Source organism: Coffea arabica, chromosome 2c (genome assembly GCF_036785885.1).
Source record: "Coffea arabica cultivar ET-39 chromosome 2c, Coffea Arabica ET-39 HiFi, whole genome shotgun sequence".
NCBI classification, from domain to species: domain Eukaryota; kingdom Viridiplantae; phylum Streptophyta; class Magnoliopsida; order Gentianales; family Rubiaceae; genus Coffea; species Coffea arabica.
In genome coordinates, this window is record NC_092312.1 from 58,952,821 (window position 1) to 58,968,800 (window position 15,980).

A 15,980-nucleotide genomic window follows, 5' to 3' on the forward strand; every position below is an offset into this window, starting at 1 on the left:
TTAATATTCCTGCTGAGGCAAGATTGAAAGATTTTAATTCTCAAAACCTGATCATTTTTACCATCATTTCAAATCTGTTGGTGCCCATTGATGGTCACAGAACTGATGCAAATAAAATCGAACTTTATCTGTTCTACTATTTTCTTGAAAAAATTCGAATTGATTTTGGTTTGTCATGTGCAAATTTCTGCTAAAAATCAGTACTGACAGCCGTAGGAAACTGTCCTATGAAAAATTTTTGACTCCTATTTTCCATCATTTTGAAATTACTTTCATTGAAAAATATCCAAAAGAGAGTGCATCAACTGTGTTTTCAAAGGCTTACTTTAAAAGGAAAAATCTGAAATTTTTTTAGGGTCATTGGTGTTACAAAGAAACTGTCTCTGAGTTTAGGAGAAAAAATCTTCATGAAACCCCTGTTACTCCTAGTGTGAGAACCAAAAAATTTTCACATTTTCTCAGCATTATTTTATTTCTTTGCCTACATTTTATACTTTCCTTGGAAATATTAAAATTTCTATACATTTTTATAAGCAAGTACAATTTTAAAATCATTTTTCCTAGTATGAGTTAGTGTACATTAATTTGAAATGCATTATAGACGTGGGACCCGCTAGTGCGATATAAGTTTGGTGACTAAATGATTTTTGTACTAAGTGTTATTATTATAAAAGGTATTAGAGGATAATTAGAGGTTTGTTATATGATGTAACCATTGGAAGCCAAAGGATTAGAGAAAGCACTAGAAGGGCCAAGTGTTGCAAACCCATTGGAAGTTGGACATTGACCTCATTTTCACCTTTACTAAAAACCAAATTTTGACCTAAAATATCTTTATTTTTCTTGCATCATGGCCGACTCTCTTGAGGGGAGAAACAAGTGAGAGCTCTTCAATTTCTTGCTTCCAAACTTGTTCAAATCCCGAGTTTTAGCTAACCAAATTTGAAACTACACCATACAAGTGCTCAACTAGGAAGTTTGATGGTTTTGATGGAGTTATTTTGGAGGAGGAAAGACTAAACCACTATCTTCTTGTGGTTTTAAGGTATCTTGCCAAGAAATCTCTTTTTACTTTTAATACTAGATTCATTGTTAGCTTATTTGTGGTTCAAAGGTGCTTGTAATGCTTATATCAAGTGATTTTGGATTGTTGGAGTGATGAATTTGAGTTAGGGTTTGAATGATTCACTTATCATACTTATTGTGTGGGCAGTATATGATGTAGATAAGGTGGTATAAGAGGTGGTAGTGATAGTTTCAAGTTAAAAATGAGATTTATACCTTGATTGTAGCAAATTTCCAGAATTGAAGTTAAGGTATACCCTGTTCTGCCTGGTTCTAACTCACCATGTTAGAGGCCAAATTAGACTTAGCCTAAAACATGAAAATTGTATAGAGTTATGTTTTATAGTTGCCTGCAAAATTTCAGCTCAATCGGAGTAACGTAACCTGTGAAAAGACCAAAATACCCTGACTGCCCTAGGTGAATCCAGTTATCAGTTTTGAATATTTCACCAAACTGGTTGTGTCTTTTCACCATGATATGTACTAAACTAGTATTTAGCCAAAACATGAAAGTTGTAGTATTAGGTCTTAGCTTTCCAACTCCACTAGAAACGCCTCAATCGGACTTCAGTAGCCTGAGTTATTATCGTTTACGCATAGTGTGGTTAACTGACCTGTTTGTGAGATTCTGGTTCTGTAATTCGAAATTTTGACCTAGATACACTACGAACTGGATTAAGTGGTATTCATCAAAGTTGTAGATCTCTATCTTAGCTTTGAAACAGTATAAATTTCATTTCAATCCGATAAGTGTAGCCTCGGTTATGTCCGTTACGCAAAACAACATCAAATCTGTCTTTTGTTTCTTGACGCAAACTTTATTTTCGCACATGTTCCTAGCTTGATTTTGTACTTGTATGACTTTGAGCCTATGGAATGGCTATTGAAATGAGATGATTTTGTGTGTGACTTTGGGATTGATTGAGGAAAACAATGAAGCCATAAATGACTAAAAAATAGGTAAATACAAAGAGCGTGCTGTCCAAATTTTCGCTCGAGAGCTAGGTAGATATACTTGCGACTTAAGCAAGGCTTAAGAGCGAATACCACTTGAACCATTTATGATATTGGCGTCTTCTTTTATCGAGGTACGCTGTTACGAGGTGTCTACTTACACTAGCAAACCACACCCGTAATGGCACTGGTAGCCGTTACCAGTCAGCCCACGCAACTCGGATTGCACACAAGTATTCAGAACTTAGAACACTTAAGCAAAACGAAGGAACACACGCACAAGTTACAGCCAACACGGCCAACCCTGTATTTCACAATATTGATTACAAGGACTTTCTACAAACACTTGGCGTGCAGAACATCTAAGGGTGATTCTCACTATCTGAGACTCTCTGCCCTTTAGTCTCTGCCTAACCCAATATTTATAGGCATGTTACTGTTGACAAAAGACCCAACCGTTGGTCTCTAACTGAACGTCGACGAATCTAGGAATCGGCTAGGAACAAGGCTGAGTTGCTGGTAACCGCCAGCAACTCCCAGCAACCGCCCACAACGGTTGGCAACTGCCCAACGTTCTTCTTTGGCGCGCACCAGCAACCGTCCAGCAATTCCGCGCACCCCGTTTCCCGTCATTGCAACGTTCTGCGCCCAGCTTGCCCCAACACTTAGCAACCTTAGGCACCGTGGTCCCAAGCCCTTGGAACCACCCAAAACATCCCATCGAGCCATAGTCAACCCGTGGCCTTGGCCCCTAACCCTTGGCCATGACTTGGCTTAGTTACAGTTATCCCTTCCATATAGGTGTCTTAAGGGAAAACTTCCAACCGTTAGTAGAGGCACCCCTCTGTCCCCAACTAACCCAGAGGCACCTGATGCCCCTGGAACTTTCCCCAACCCATACTTAGGCTAGGAAAACATCATCACACATGGGTCCACTCGTTTCCAACAAGCTTCACCTTCGGCCTTCCCCCTAGGCCATGGCTTGGCCGAACTTGGCCACGGCCGTGCGCGTTCCGTCGGGACCGCGCCCTAAGGGGCTAACAAACCACCCCCACCTGAAGAGGTTGACGCCCTCGTCAACTTGGCTTGCTTTCGCACCTTCCTCAGATACTCAGCAATTTTCTCTTCGAACTGCCACAAGGTCACGTCCCGTTCCCAAGTAGCATCCAACTCGGTCTCGCCCTTCCACTGGATCAGGTAATCTGTCCGCTTGTTCTTTTTGCTCTGCCCCATCGTTCTGTGGTCCAGCACAGCTTCCACCTCCTTCTGGAATTGCTTGCGGATCACTGGCGGAGCACGTTTCGCTTGCCTCCATCCTTCATCCATCTCGTCCTGGTTGAAGGGTTTCAAGAAGTTTACATGGAAGGTCGGGTGGATCTTTAGTCTATCGGGCAGACCGTGGATGTGGGACTATGAATGCGAGGATGCATTCAGGATGTTGAAGGAAGCAGTCACTTCTGAACCTGTGTTGCAACTTCCGGAGTTCACGAAGACCTTCAAAGTGCACACTGATGCTTCCGACCGTGCAATTGGGGGAGTGCTGATGCAGGACAAGCACCCCATTGCGTTTGAAAGCCGAAAGCTGAAGGAGAGCGAGCAGAGATACAGCACGCACGAGAAAGAGATGACGGCCGTAGTGCATTGCCTGGAGATTTGGAAGCACTACTTGTTGGGAACCAAGTTCGTGGTGGTGACCGACAACGTGGCCAACATGTACTTCAAAACGCAGAAGAAGCTGACCCCAAAGCAGGCTCGTTGGCAGGAGTTTCTGGCCGAGTTCGACTTTGACTGGCTGCACAAGCCAGGAAGGGAGAACGCGGTTGCCGACGCGCTTAGCCGAAAGCATGCCGAAGAGTACGTTGCGGCCCTTAGCACTGTGGAAACGGACTTTCGGGACAAGATTAAGGCGGAATCCCCGAACGATCCAGTGTACCAGACCCTGATCGCTCAGGTTCGTGAGGGCAAAGTTCGTCGTTACTGACTCGAAGATGACTTACTTTTTGCCAAGGGTGGTAGAGCTTATGTCCCGGCAGGAGGGGGACTTAGGCGACAGTTGCTGCGAGAGACCCATGACACTCCTTGGGCTGGTCATCCCGGAGTGGAACGAATGAGGGCCTTGCTGTCGCGGAGCTTCTACTGGCCAAAGATGGAGGGAGATATTGAAGCATACGTGAGAACATGTCTTGTGTGCCAACAAGACAAGGTAGAAAGGAAGAAGGAGCCAGGCTTGTTGCAGCCTTTGCCGATCCCTGATCGACCATGGCAATCGATCTCAATGGACTTCATTTCGGGATTTCCTAAGGTCGATGGTATGGCTTCTATTTTTGTAATCGTAGATCGATTTTCTAAGTATGCTATCTTTATCGGTGCGCCGAAGGCGTGCCCGGCTGATGTTGCCGCTGAGTTGTTTTTCAGAAATGTTGTGAAGTACTTCGGTTTACCCGAAGACATCATAAGTGACAGGGATACCAGATTCACGGGGAGATTCTGGACCGTGTTGTTCGGATTGCTGGGATCCGAACTTAAGTTCTCTACTGCCGCCCATCCTCAGACCGACGGATAGACGGAGAGGATCAATGCCTTGCTGGAGAAGTACCTAAGGCATTACGTGACGGCAAGTCAGAAGAACTGGGTGGAGTTGCTGGATGCCGCGCAGTTTTGCTACAACCTGCACAAGTCATCCGCAACGAAGTTGAGTCCGTTCGAGTTGGTCAATGGGCAACAACCCCTGACTTCGCATGAAGTTGCACTTCAAGGCGGGAGTCGTTGCCCAGCCGCACATCGGTTTGCTCATGGCAAGCAAGAACTGGTGGACGAAGCAAGGGATAGCTTGCTGGTGGTGCAACAACACATGAAGAAGTATGCGGGCCAACGTAGACGGGACTTGGAGTTCCAGGTGGGAGATCAAATGATGCTGAAGTTGACTCCCCAGATTTGGAAGAAAGTGAGCAGCAAAACCGTCCATCGTGGGCTCATTCCGAAGTACGATGGACCGTTTGAGGTAATTAAGAAGGTGGGTCGTGTAGCCTATCGATTGAAGCTGCCCGATAGACTAAAGATCCACCCGACCTTCCATGTAAGCTTCTTGAAACCCTTTAACCAGGACGAGATGGATGAAGGACAGAGGCAAGCGAAGCGTGCTCCGCCAGTGATCCGCAAGCAATTCCAGAAGGAGGTGGAAGCTGTGCTGGACCACAGAACGATGGGGCAGAGCAAAAAGAACAAACGGACAGATTTCCTGATCCAGTGGAAGGGCGAGACCGAGTTGGATGCTACTTGGGAACGGGACGTGACCTTGTGGCAGTTCGAAGATAAAATTGCTGAGTACCTGAGAAATGTGTGAAAGCAAGCCAAGTTGACGAGGGCGTCAACCTCTTCAGGTGGGGGTGGTTTGTTAGCCCCTTAGGGCGCGGTCCCGACGGAACGCGCACGGCCGTGGCCAAGTTCGGCCAAGCCATGGCCTAGGGGGAAGGCCGAAGGTGAAGCTTGTTGGAAACGAGTGGACCCATGTGTGATGATGTTTTCCTAGCCTAAGTATGGGTTGGGGAAAGTTCCAGGGGCATCAGGTGCCTCTGGGTTAGTTGGGGACAGAGGGGTGCCTCTACTAACGGTTGGAAGTTTTCCCTTAAGACACCTATATGGAGGGGATAACTGTAACTAAGCCAAGTCATGGCCAAGGGTTAGGGGCCAAGGCCACGGATTGACTATGGATCGGTGGGATGTTTTGGGTGGTTCCAAGGGCTTGGGACCACGGTGCCTAAGGTTGCTAAGTGTTGGGGCAAGCTGGGCGCGGAACGTTGTGATGACGGGAAACGGGGTGCGCGGAACTGCTGGGCGGTTGCTGGTGCGCGCCAAAGACGTTGGGCAGTTGCCAACCGTTGAGGGCGGTTGCTGGCGGTTACCAGCAACTCAGCCTTGTTCCTAGCCGATTCCTAGATTCGTGGACATTCAGTTAGAGACCAACGGTTGGGTCTTTTGTCAACCGTAACATGCCTATAAATATTGGGATAGGCAGAGACTAAAGGGCAGAGAGTCTCAGATAGTGAGAATCACCCTTAGATGTTCTGCACGCCAAGTGTTTGTAGAAAGTCCTTGTAATCAATATTGTGAAATACAGGGTTGGCCGTGTTGGCTGTAACTTGTGCGTGTGTTCCTTCGTTTTGCTTAAGTGTTCTAAGTTCTGAATACTTGCGTGCAATCCGAGTTGCGTGGGCTAACTAGTAGCGGCTACCAGTGCCATTACGGGTGTGGTTTGCTAGTGTAAGTAGACACCTCGTAACAGCGTGGTATATAAGTTAGAACTTAGCCGGAACTTGTACCCTTGGAAAAAAATGAAATTTACGACTAATAGAAATACGTTTTCTTTGTCACTTTGACTCAAATAGAGATTTTAAAGTTTTACGAGTGAGCATAAGTTTTTCAAATATTTTACTTATGTCCTTTGGTTTCAATGTACTTTTTTCACTACCAAAACCATATTTATATTTTGTACTAGTACGTATTCGAATTTTCTTTGAATCACTTAAATCTTTAATAGTTGAAGTATAATGTGTTCTTTTGATTATATTAGGGTCCCTTGGTGATTGAGGGTAATACCCGAAAGAACACTTTTGACGTTATTTTGCGTAAATAGGTGAGTGTTCGTTGTTTGTTATGTTTCCATGAACTATATCATTTGTTGTGGATATTTGATTAAATGATAAATATTTATTACAAATGAATTTTGCTAGGCGAGTGTGTACTTTATCGCACTCGACCTAAATGAAATGTGAAATTTTCAATGTTGAAATGATTAAATGTTAGTTGTGCATGAATGTAAGTCTCTTGGCTGAACTGGGCCCTGCCCTTCGTTACTGATCGACTCGAGTCAGAAGCGGACTCGGTCGGGCAATTTAGTGACCCTGGGTGAATGTTTGGTATACTCGAGTATTACCTTGTAGTCTGGTGGAACCTAGCCAACGTCTAGGAGGGGGTAAAATGAAATGAATGAACGAATGTCAATGTAAATAAAGGGTTTTACTTATCAAAATACATTTTTAAATGAATGGAGGAATAAGGGGAATGATAAGAGAATGAATGAATGAATGACTGAATGGCTCCCTGTGAGCACGTGTCCTTTTAATGAATGTTATTATTATTTTATATTGTCATGTTTCTTGCATTACTTGCTATTTATGGTTAATGCATTGAACTTGTTGTTTGATTATGTATTTGGAATCTCACTGAACTTTTAACTCATCCTTTTAGTTTTGTTTTCCTTAACAGGGGAAGGCGAGCAAAGACGAGAGCTCGGTTTAGACTAGTCTAGACTAGTTTCTGATTTTGTAATGGTTCTCACCCTACCTTTTGGCACGGGTTAGATGTATGAAAAATTGAGAACCTTTGTATATTCGCTGTTTGTACTCCCTTTTGAGATAGCAATGTATATGGGTTTTGCTTTAAGTTTTGGATTATGGTTTTACAAATTCTTGTGATTTTATCTCGAAATTGATTGAGGTATGACTAAATCCCGACGAGAGTTGGGCAGCCGGTCCGCCAAACCATTTGGTTCGCCTTAGGGTAAGGTGCGGCTGTCACAGTTGGTATTAGAGCCAGGTTCGCGTGGTCTCTGCGCGGAGTGAGCTTAGGTTAAGTGGTGAATAAGTATGAAGGATTAAGTGCTCGTTGAGCTTAAGCTATGGAGTTATGAATTGTTATAGGCCTTAAATCTTTCTCCCGGTATTTGAGGACAATTGATAGGTACGTCAGGCAGGAATCTCGATTGTCTTATTTCGGATTCTTGTGCCCGAGTACTCTAGAGTTGAGGCGATGCTAAGTATTTGAGACTTACATTTTTTGGAACATGAATAGGCTTTATTTGGCTATTATGAGTACAAGAGGTCAATGGACGTCTAGTTGAATAGAAAGTGACGTGAGAGATCGGACAGGGTTATTTTAACTGAGTGTGGGACGACATATCGCCTTTTCTTTTGATTTGCCCTTATATTGTTACCACATGACGTTAGTTTATGTATTTGTATATATGATTATCTGTCTGACTTGATATATATTTGTGTATTCGATCATCTATCTCCTTGATATATGGTGTGTTATGTGTGTACATGTCTATTTGAATATTCGGTGTGCTAAAATTGAGTTACTTTAGTCAACTTATTGCATTTATTCATTAAATTACCTTTTGGAAAGAAAAGAAAAGATAGAGGAAAAAAATATGGAGGGGAGACGTGGTCGCGGATGTGGTCGTGGCCGTGAGACTAAGCGAGCCCAAGAGCCAAGAGAAGAAAGGGAAACAACAGCTGAACAAGAGTAAGGACCGAAGGTTGAAGTCGGGGACCAAATGGCAACGGCAATTCAACAAATGACAAACATTTTTGCAAGGTTGGTGGACCAACAAGGTCAAATACCTGTGAATCAACCTCCGAACCTTGAAATAGGAGAAGATCGGGCTCTTGAGAGGTTTCAGAAGTGTGCTTCTCCGAAATTCCTTGGAGGGTCTGATCCGGATGTAGCCGAACAGTGGCTGGAGGCCATGATTAACATCTTTGCAGCTTTGAACTACACTGAGCAAAGACCAGTGAATTTCGCTGTGTTTCAATTTGAAGGACCGGCCCGAGCATGGTGGAATGTGATTAAAGCAAAGTGCGAAAGAGAACGAACTGTATGGACATGAGCGAACTTTATAAGAGAATTTAACGAGAAGTACCTCCCACCTTTAGTCCAAGAAAGGAGGGAGGATGAATTTATTGGGCTACGCCAGGAAACCTTAAGTGTGGCTGAATATGAAACGAAATTTACCAAACTATCCAAGTTCGCTTCCGAATTAAAGGCCACGGAACAGAGAAGAGTGAGACGGTTTATACAGGGATTGAATTTGAAAATTCAAGAAGCTCTAGCGGCGGTTCAGGTTAATACGTTTACAGAGGCTCTTGAGAAAGCCCAACGAATTGAGAATGCTAAGGCACAGGTAAAAGTCTCCTAAACTCAGAAAAGAGGTGCATCGATAGTGTGATTGAGGAATCTAGTGATCGACAGCACCCTCTAAAGTGCAAAAAGTGAACCCTTTACCCCACCCACCATGGACATTAGGGGTGTTAGATGAAAGGTCTACACAAGAATGTTTGGTATACTCAAGTATTACCTTGTAGTCTGGTGGAGCCTGGCCAACGTTCAGGAGGGGGTGAAATGAAATGAATGAACAAATGTCAATGTAAATGAAGGGTTTTACTTATCAAAATACATTTTTAAATGAATGGAGGAATAAGGGGAATGAAAGGAGAATGAATGAATGACTAAATGGCTCCCTGTGAGCACGTATCTTTTTAATGAATGTTATTATTGCTTTATACTGTCATGTTTCTTGCATTACTTGCTATTTATGGTTAATGCATTGAACTTGTTGTTTGATTATGTATTCGGAACCTCACTGAGCTTTTAACTCATCCCTTTAGTTTTGTTATCCTTAACAGGGGAAGGCGTGCAAGAACAAGAGCTCGGTTTAGACTAGCCTAGACTAATTTCTGATTTTGTAATAGTTCTCGCCCTATCTTTTGGCACGGGTTGGATGTATGAAGAATTGAGAACTTTTGTATATTCGCTGTTTGTACTTCCTTTTGAGATAGCAATATATATGGATTTTGCTTTAAGTTTTGGATTATGGTTATACGAATTCTTGTGGTTTTATCTCGGAATTGATTGAGGTATGAGTAAATCCCGGTGAGAGTTAGGCAGGCGGTCTGCCGATCCCTTTGGTTCGTCTTAGGGTAAAGTGGGGCTGTCACAGTTGATATCAGAGTCAGGTTCGCGTGGTCTCTGCGCGGAGTGAGATTGGATTAAGTGGTGAATAAGTATGAAGGATTAAGTGCTCGTTGAGCTTAAGCTATGGAGTCATGAATTGTTATAGGTCTTAAATCTTTCTCCCGGTATTTAAGGACAATTGATAGGTACGTCAGGTAGGAATCTTGATTGTAGATAGTTTACTCTTGGGACTAGCCAGCCCGAGATATGAATTGTCTTATTTCGGATTCTTGTGCCCGAGTACTCTAGAGTTGAGGCGATGCTAAGGACGAGAGCTCGGTTTACACTAGCCTAGACTAGTTTCTAATTTTGTAATGGTTCTCACCCTACCTTTTGGCACGGGCTGGATGTATGAAGAATTGAGAACCTTTGTATATTCGCTGTTTGTACTCCCTTTTGACATAGCAATGTATATGAGTTTTGTTTTAAGTTTTGGATTATGGTTATACTAATTCTTGTGGTTTTATTTCGGAATTGATTGAGGTATGACTGAGTCCCGGCGAGAGATGGGCAGGAGATCCACCGAACCCTTTGGTTCGCCTTAGGGTAAGGTGGGGCTGTCACACCTAGGACTCCTCGTGATCAGTCAATGTATGTGACACCCTTCACCATTCATCTCAGAAAATCAGCTTCTAAATTTCCTTCATCCAACCTTGAGGTTATCACTCTGCTTGAGGACCTCAAACAACATATCCTGCTTCTTGAAAATGGCTTGATGATGACCACGACTTCTGATCAACAAGCCACCTTCGTTGCCAAAAGGAATCTGTTCATACCTCCCATCCCTTCAGAAAATAAAAATACACACCGAAAGGAGCCTAGAACTGAGGCAACCACTGAGGCTACCCCAGAGTACCGTGCCTCCAGTTCTCAACCACAGGACAAAGGAAAAGCTCCGGCAATTGAAGAAGAAACAGAAGAGGAGGGTGATGATGATGAGAATGAGGACACTGAGGAAGAAGACCCTGCTCAGTTTCGTCTGGCTAGAAGAAGGCCTGGATCCTCCAAAATCATATTTTAGGCACCCTTAGGCACATGTACCTCATGGTAGTTCATCATAGGCTCTTGGCATCCTTTGCGTTTCAAACTTTATGTGTTTTGTATTAAGACTTCTACTTTCCCTTTCACTGCTACTCTGTAAAAATATTTGGATATTTTGTGTGTTTTGATATTCCTATGGTTATTCCCTTTCGCTTTGTTATTCCTATGATTTTTGGATGAATGTTTGGTACTTAATGTCTGATATTGTTTGTTGCTGGACGATATTGATGGTAATATGGCCATGGTTGATTTTATGATGACAAAAAGGGGGAGAAATGGATTGGATATGAATTCTTTATGTGAGGGGGAGCCAATTTTTTTCTGAGTAAACATGAGTGAACATTATTCTGAAGGGAAGTTGTATTTAAATTTTGTACTCAAGCAAAGAAGGGAGATGCATTAAGTAAGGGGGAGCTGTACTTAATATGCATTAAGTAAGGGGGAGTTGTACTTAATTTTTTGCTCCATCCATTATTTTGTCATCATAAAAAAGGGGGAGATTGTTCATCTCAGTCCGTATCTTTTGATGATTACAAAACAAATGGATGTTACTAATATTTCCTAAAATAGATGTTTTTAGATTTGGAGCAAAACAGGTTAACATATGCTGAAACATGAGTTGGACGCACAAAAAGTCTGTATCGGCCGACCGACAACCTTTGAGTAACTTCGGACACATAAGGAACTCACTCTCGGACGTTCGAAAATAATAAGCCGAGTTCTCTAAACTCACTGACTTCGTTCGAACGTACAACACCTGAGTACCGGATGCCTGACAAGCGTTGCGACACTTTGGACGCAAAACATTAAAGCATCGGACGTCCTAAACATTTCAAGAAAACTTCTTGAACACACTGCTTGCGATCGGACGTGGAAAACCAGCCTATCGAACATTCGACACCACCAACGGCTAGTTGACTCTTCAGCTGCCTTCTATCCGTTGACAGCATTAAGTGAAATACTTTTTGGTCTCCTATAAATAGAACAAAATCAACCAAGTGTGAGATCTTGAGTGATTCAAGTGTGATCTTAAGACTACATCAGATCTTGAGTGAGATCTTAAGACTACATCAGATCTTGAGTGATTCAAGTGTGAGAGTACTCTTGAAAGAAGATTTGTACTCTTAGTTGTGAAACTTTCAATAAGCTTTTCAAGTGTATTTCTATTTCTTCAATAGTGTAGTTTTGTGAGAGTTATTTGAGTGATTGTAAAACTTCCTTGCATGACCAAGTACGGCTTGGTTCGAGGAGGAAGTGATCCTTCCTTTGTACACAATAGATTGGTTGTAAGTTGATCAACTTGAAGAAGCTTGCTATATAAAGTGGAATTCAAACTCAAGTGTAGTTTGAAACTTGGTTTGCTATTCTATCCTTTTATTTACTGTCTTGCAATATAAACTGTCTATCTCTTCTACTCTTAAGCACTTTTGTTTCCTCATCAATTGCTCCATTGTGTGGTCTTTTAGAAAAAAGAAGGCAAGTTCTCAAAAAGTGACACATATGTTGGCTAGTTTTTAAACCACCTAATTCACCCCCCTCTTAGGTTGTCTTCGATCCTTACAGCTATTTATTTGGAATTAAAATTTATCCTACCAATTTGATATTTAATTGGGTTCGAATTTTATTCAACTAATCTATTATTTATTTGGGATCGAATTTTATTCTATCAATCTGTTATTTAATTAGATTCGAATTTTATCATACCAATCTGTTATTTATTTGAGTTCAAATTTTATCCCACCAATCTGTTATTTTATTAGATTCGAATTTTATCCCACCAATCTGTTATTTATTTTGGTTCGAATTTATTCCATCCATCTGTTATTTAATTGGACTCGAGTTTTATCCTATCAATATGTTTTTTAATTGTTTTCAGATTTTAACCCATCAATATGTTATTTATTTGGATTCAGATTTTATTCCACCAATCTGTTATTTAATTGAATTCGGATTTTATCCTACCAATCTATTATGTAATTGGATTTAAATTTTATCCCACCAATCTGTTATTTAATTGAGTTTGATTTTTATCCCACTAATATGTTATTTAATTGGATTCGAATTTTGTCCTACTAATCTATTAGTTGTCTAGGTTTGGGTTTAATCCCACTAACTATCTAGACCTGAAGTGCATTTTCATTTATCTCCCTAGTTATTTGAATTTGGGTCTAATCCCACCAGCCATCTAGATCTGAGGTGTATTTTCATTTATTCCGTTAGTTGTCTGGGTTTGGGTTTCATTCCACCAGTCATTTAGACCTGAGGTATATTTTCAAATTATTTCTCTAGTTGTCTGGGTTTGGATCTAATCCCACCAACTATCTAGGCCTGAGGTACATTTTCAGTACTTTTCCACTAGTTGTTTGGGTTTGAATTGGATCCCACCGATCAATCTAGTTTTAAAATAATTTTTCAGATTTTCACTAGATGTTTGGGTTTGGGTTAGATCCCATCAATCAATCTAGTTTTAAAATGATTTTTCAAAATTTCACTAATTGTTTGGATATGGGTTGGATTCCACCAATCAATTTAGCTTTTAAGATGACTTTTCACTTTTCCACTAGTTGTTTGTGTTTTGATTTAATCCCACCGACGATTGGCATTTGAAAATATATTTCAGTCTCCTTATTAGTTGTTTGGGTCTGAGTTTAATCCCATCAATGGATATCAACTCGCAATTTAATACATGTATCCTCTTATTATTTATTCTACTTATTTGCTTTTTGATTTTTTTGATTTTATATTGTTTCCAGCACGAACTTCGTTCAACCTCGTGTTTAGACTACGTCTGATGCAACAGGAGCCGTAAATAAATCCATGCATATTTCAATCTTGTTTAAAATATTTAATTTTGTTTGTTTTGATACAGTTGTAGTCGAAGGAGACAGGCAAGTAATTTGGTGTCTATGTCTTTGTCCTGAATTTTTTTGAAACTCATACAAAGAATGGTAAGTTGTAGACACCAAAATTTTTCTTAATTTCAAGTGTACCATTTTTCACTTAAATTGTTTGAATAATTATTTTAATTTTTATTTTATAGGTTTCTGCGAAAAAAAAAGAAAAAAAAAAAAGAAAAATGGATGCTCAAAATTGAAAATTTATTGTACAATTTTTTTTTGTTTTGTGTTTCAAATCCAATAGAAGAAAATCCAAACCTAACCACAAAGCCTACCAAAAAATCTACACAAAATTCAAACAAAACCCAACCAAAAACCGTAACTAGATTTTTTTCATTCTTTCTTTCTACCCAAGGTTTGGTTTGTACAAGGATAACTCATCATCCAAATTTTATCCTTTAACACCTGCCAAAAATGGATCAAAGGAAGGGAAATGAGACATATAATCCTAATTTATACTAACAATCAATTCTAAATTTTAGAATTTTTTGTCCCATAAATTCTTAACCCCTGAAACATCTCTCGACTTCTGGGAATTTTTTCAAGACTGCAGACAACTCACTAAGAGAAAAGAAAAACTCTCTCGGCTCTCCCTATATTCACACTCACACAACACAACACACCAACACAAACACACGCATCACTCAATTCTTTTTCTCTCTTGGCTCTCACACACACCCATCTTCGGAGCAAAGAAAGGTGAAAGAAGGAAGTAAAGACAGCAAGTGAATAAATGGTTGAAACTTAAGGATTTCTCCAAAATTTTAACCAAGAAAATTTTCATTGAGGTATTTTCTAACTTTTTAAAGCACATTAAGTGCAAATCATAGAGTTTTTAATGAACAAGATTAAGAAAACTTTGCACAAACTACAATTATAGAACAAGATTAAAATTTTGGAAAAAATGATTTGCTTATTTTGTTGCAAAACTACAATTAATGTGCAAAATTTTGTTGCTTATTTTTCTCGTGCTCTTGCAGGTTTTGGTTGTTGTTGTGCTGTCTGGACATCGGGCAAATCATAGAACAAGATTAAGAAAAGAAAAATGGGTTTTGTGTACGCATGTTAAGTGTTTGAAAAAATGTCTAAATGAGTAAATTCAATGTACATATTTTGCTAAAATAGTTGGTTATAGCTAGAATAAGGCCTGAAAAATATTTTGTTCTTCAAAATTTTTGAGTTTTTAGCCTAGAAAGCAAGAAACAAGTTTTTTTTTTTAAAGTTGAGACTGCTTTGCTTTGATTCATCATTTTCCTTACTGTTTGTTGTTAAATTGAACATGCAGTAGCGTTGTAGATTTTGTAAGGGTTGTTTTGCTATATTTTGCATGAGCTTTAGTGAAGATTTGAGGGATTTTTAAAAAATAAAACCCTGCTGCAAATTGCTCTTTTGAGCACTTTTTGTTCATATTCTGTAAAAACTAAGGTCAGAAACAAATTCTACGTGAAAAATTGAGTGGGGGGTTGTATTTTCGTGAAAATTTTCGATCAGAAAGGCTGGCCGCCTGTGGTTCGCTGCCGCTGCCGTCGGCTACTGAAACTTCAATACACCAGAGAGGAAGAAGAAGGAGAGGGAAGAATAAGAAGAAAAAGAGGGAAAGAAAGAAAAACATTGTGTTGGTTTCATTATTTCTGGTGGGCTTGTGTTTATTTATCGTTGGGCATGTGGCTGGGTTTTAGAGTTAAATCCAAAGTTTTCATACTGATTTAATTTGTCTAAATTTTCTTTGGGATTGTTTGTTTTTTATGGATTAGCTTGCGTTTTTCGTTTAGACTAGAGTGGTGCGGCCCAACTGCTTTAAAATGGCCCAAAATGATTTTGTATGTAATTAGAAATGAATTTTGTAATTTGACCCTTTATCTTTCGAGTAATTTCATTGTGACTCTAAAATTTTAGATTTTTTTACTTAGGTCCTTAATTTAATTGCATTTTGATCTATAAACTTTATTTTTATTTAATTTTGACCCCTAATTTTTGAGAATTGTAATTTAACCTTAAAACTTTTAATTTTTACAATTTAGTCCCTATTCGTTGTTGATTTCTCAATTACAATTGCTTCTTTTCTTTAATTGTTAATTGTGTTTCATTAAAATACATTTAATTTATAATTTTTAGTTTTGTTGTGTTTATTTACATTTTTTCACAATAAAAGGGGAATATAGTATATGTTTATATATATTTTTTAAAATTGTCAATTAAATTGGTGCATTGACCTGTTTGTTAATTTTT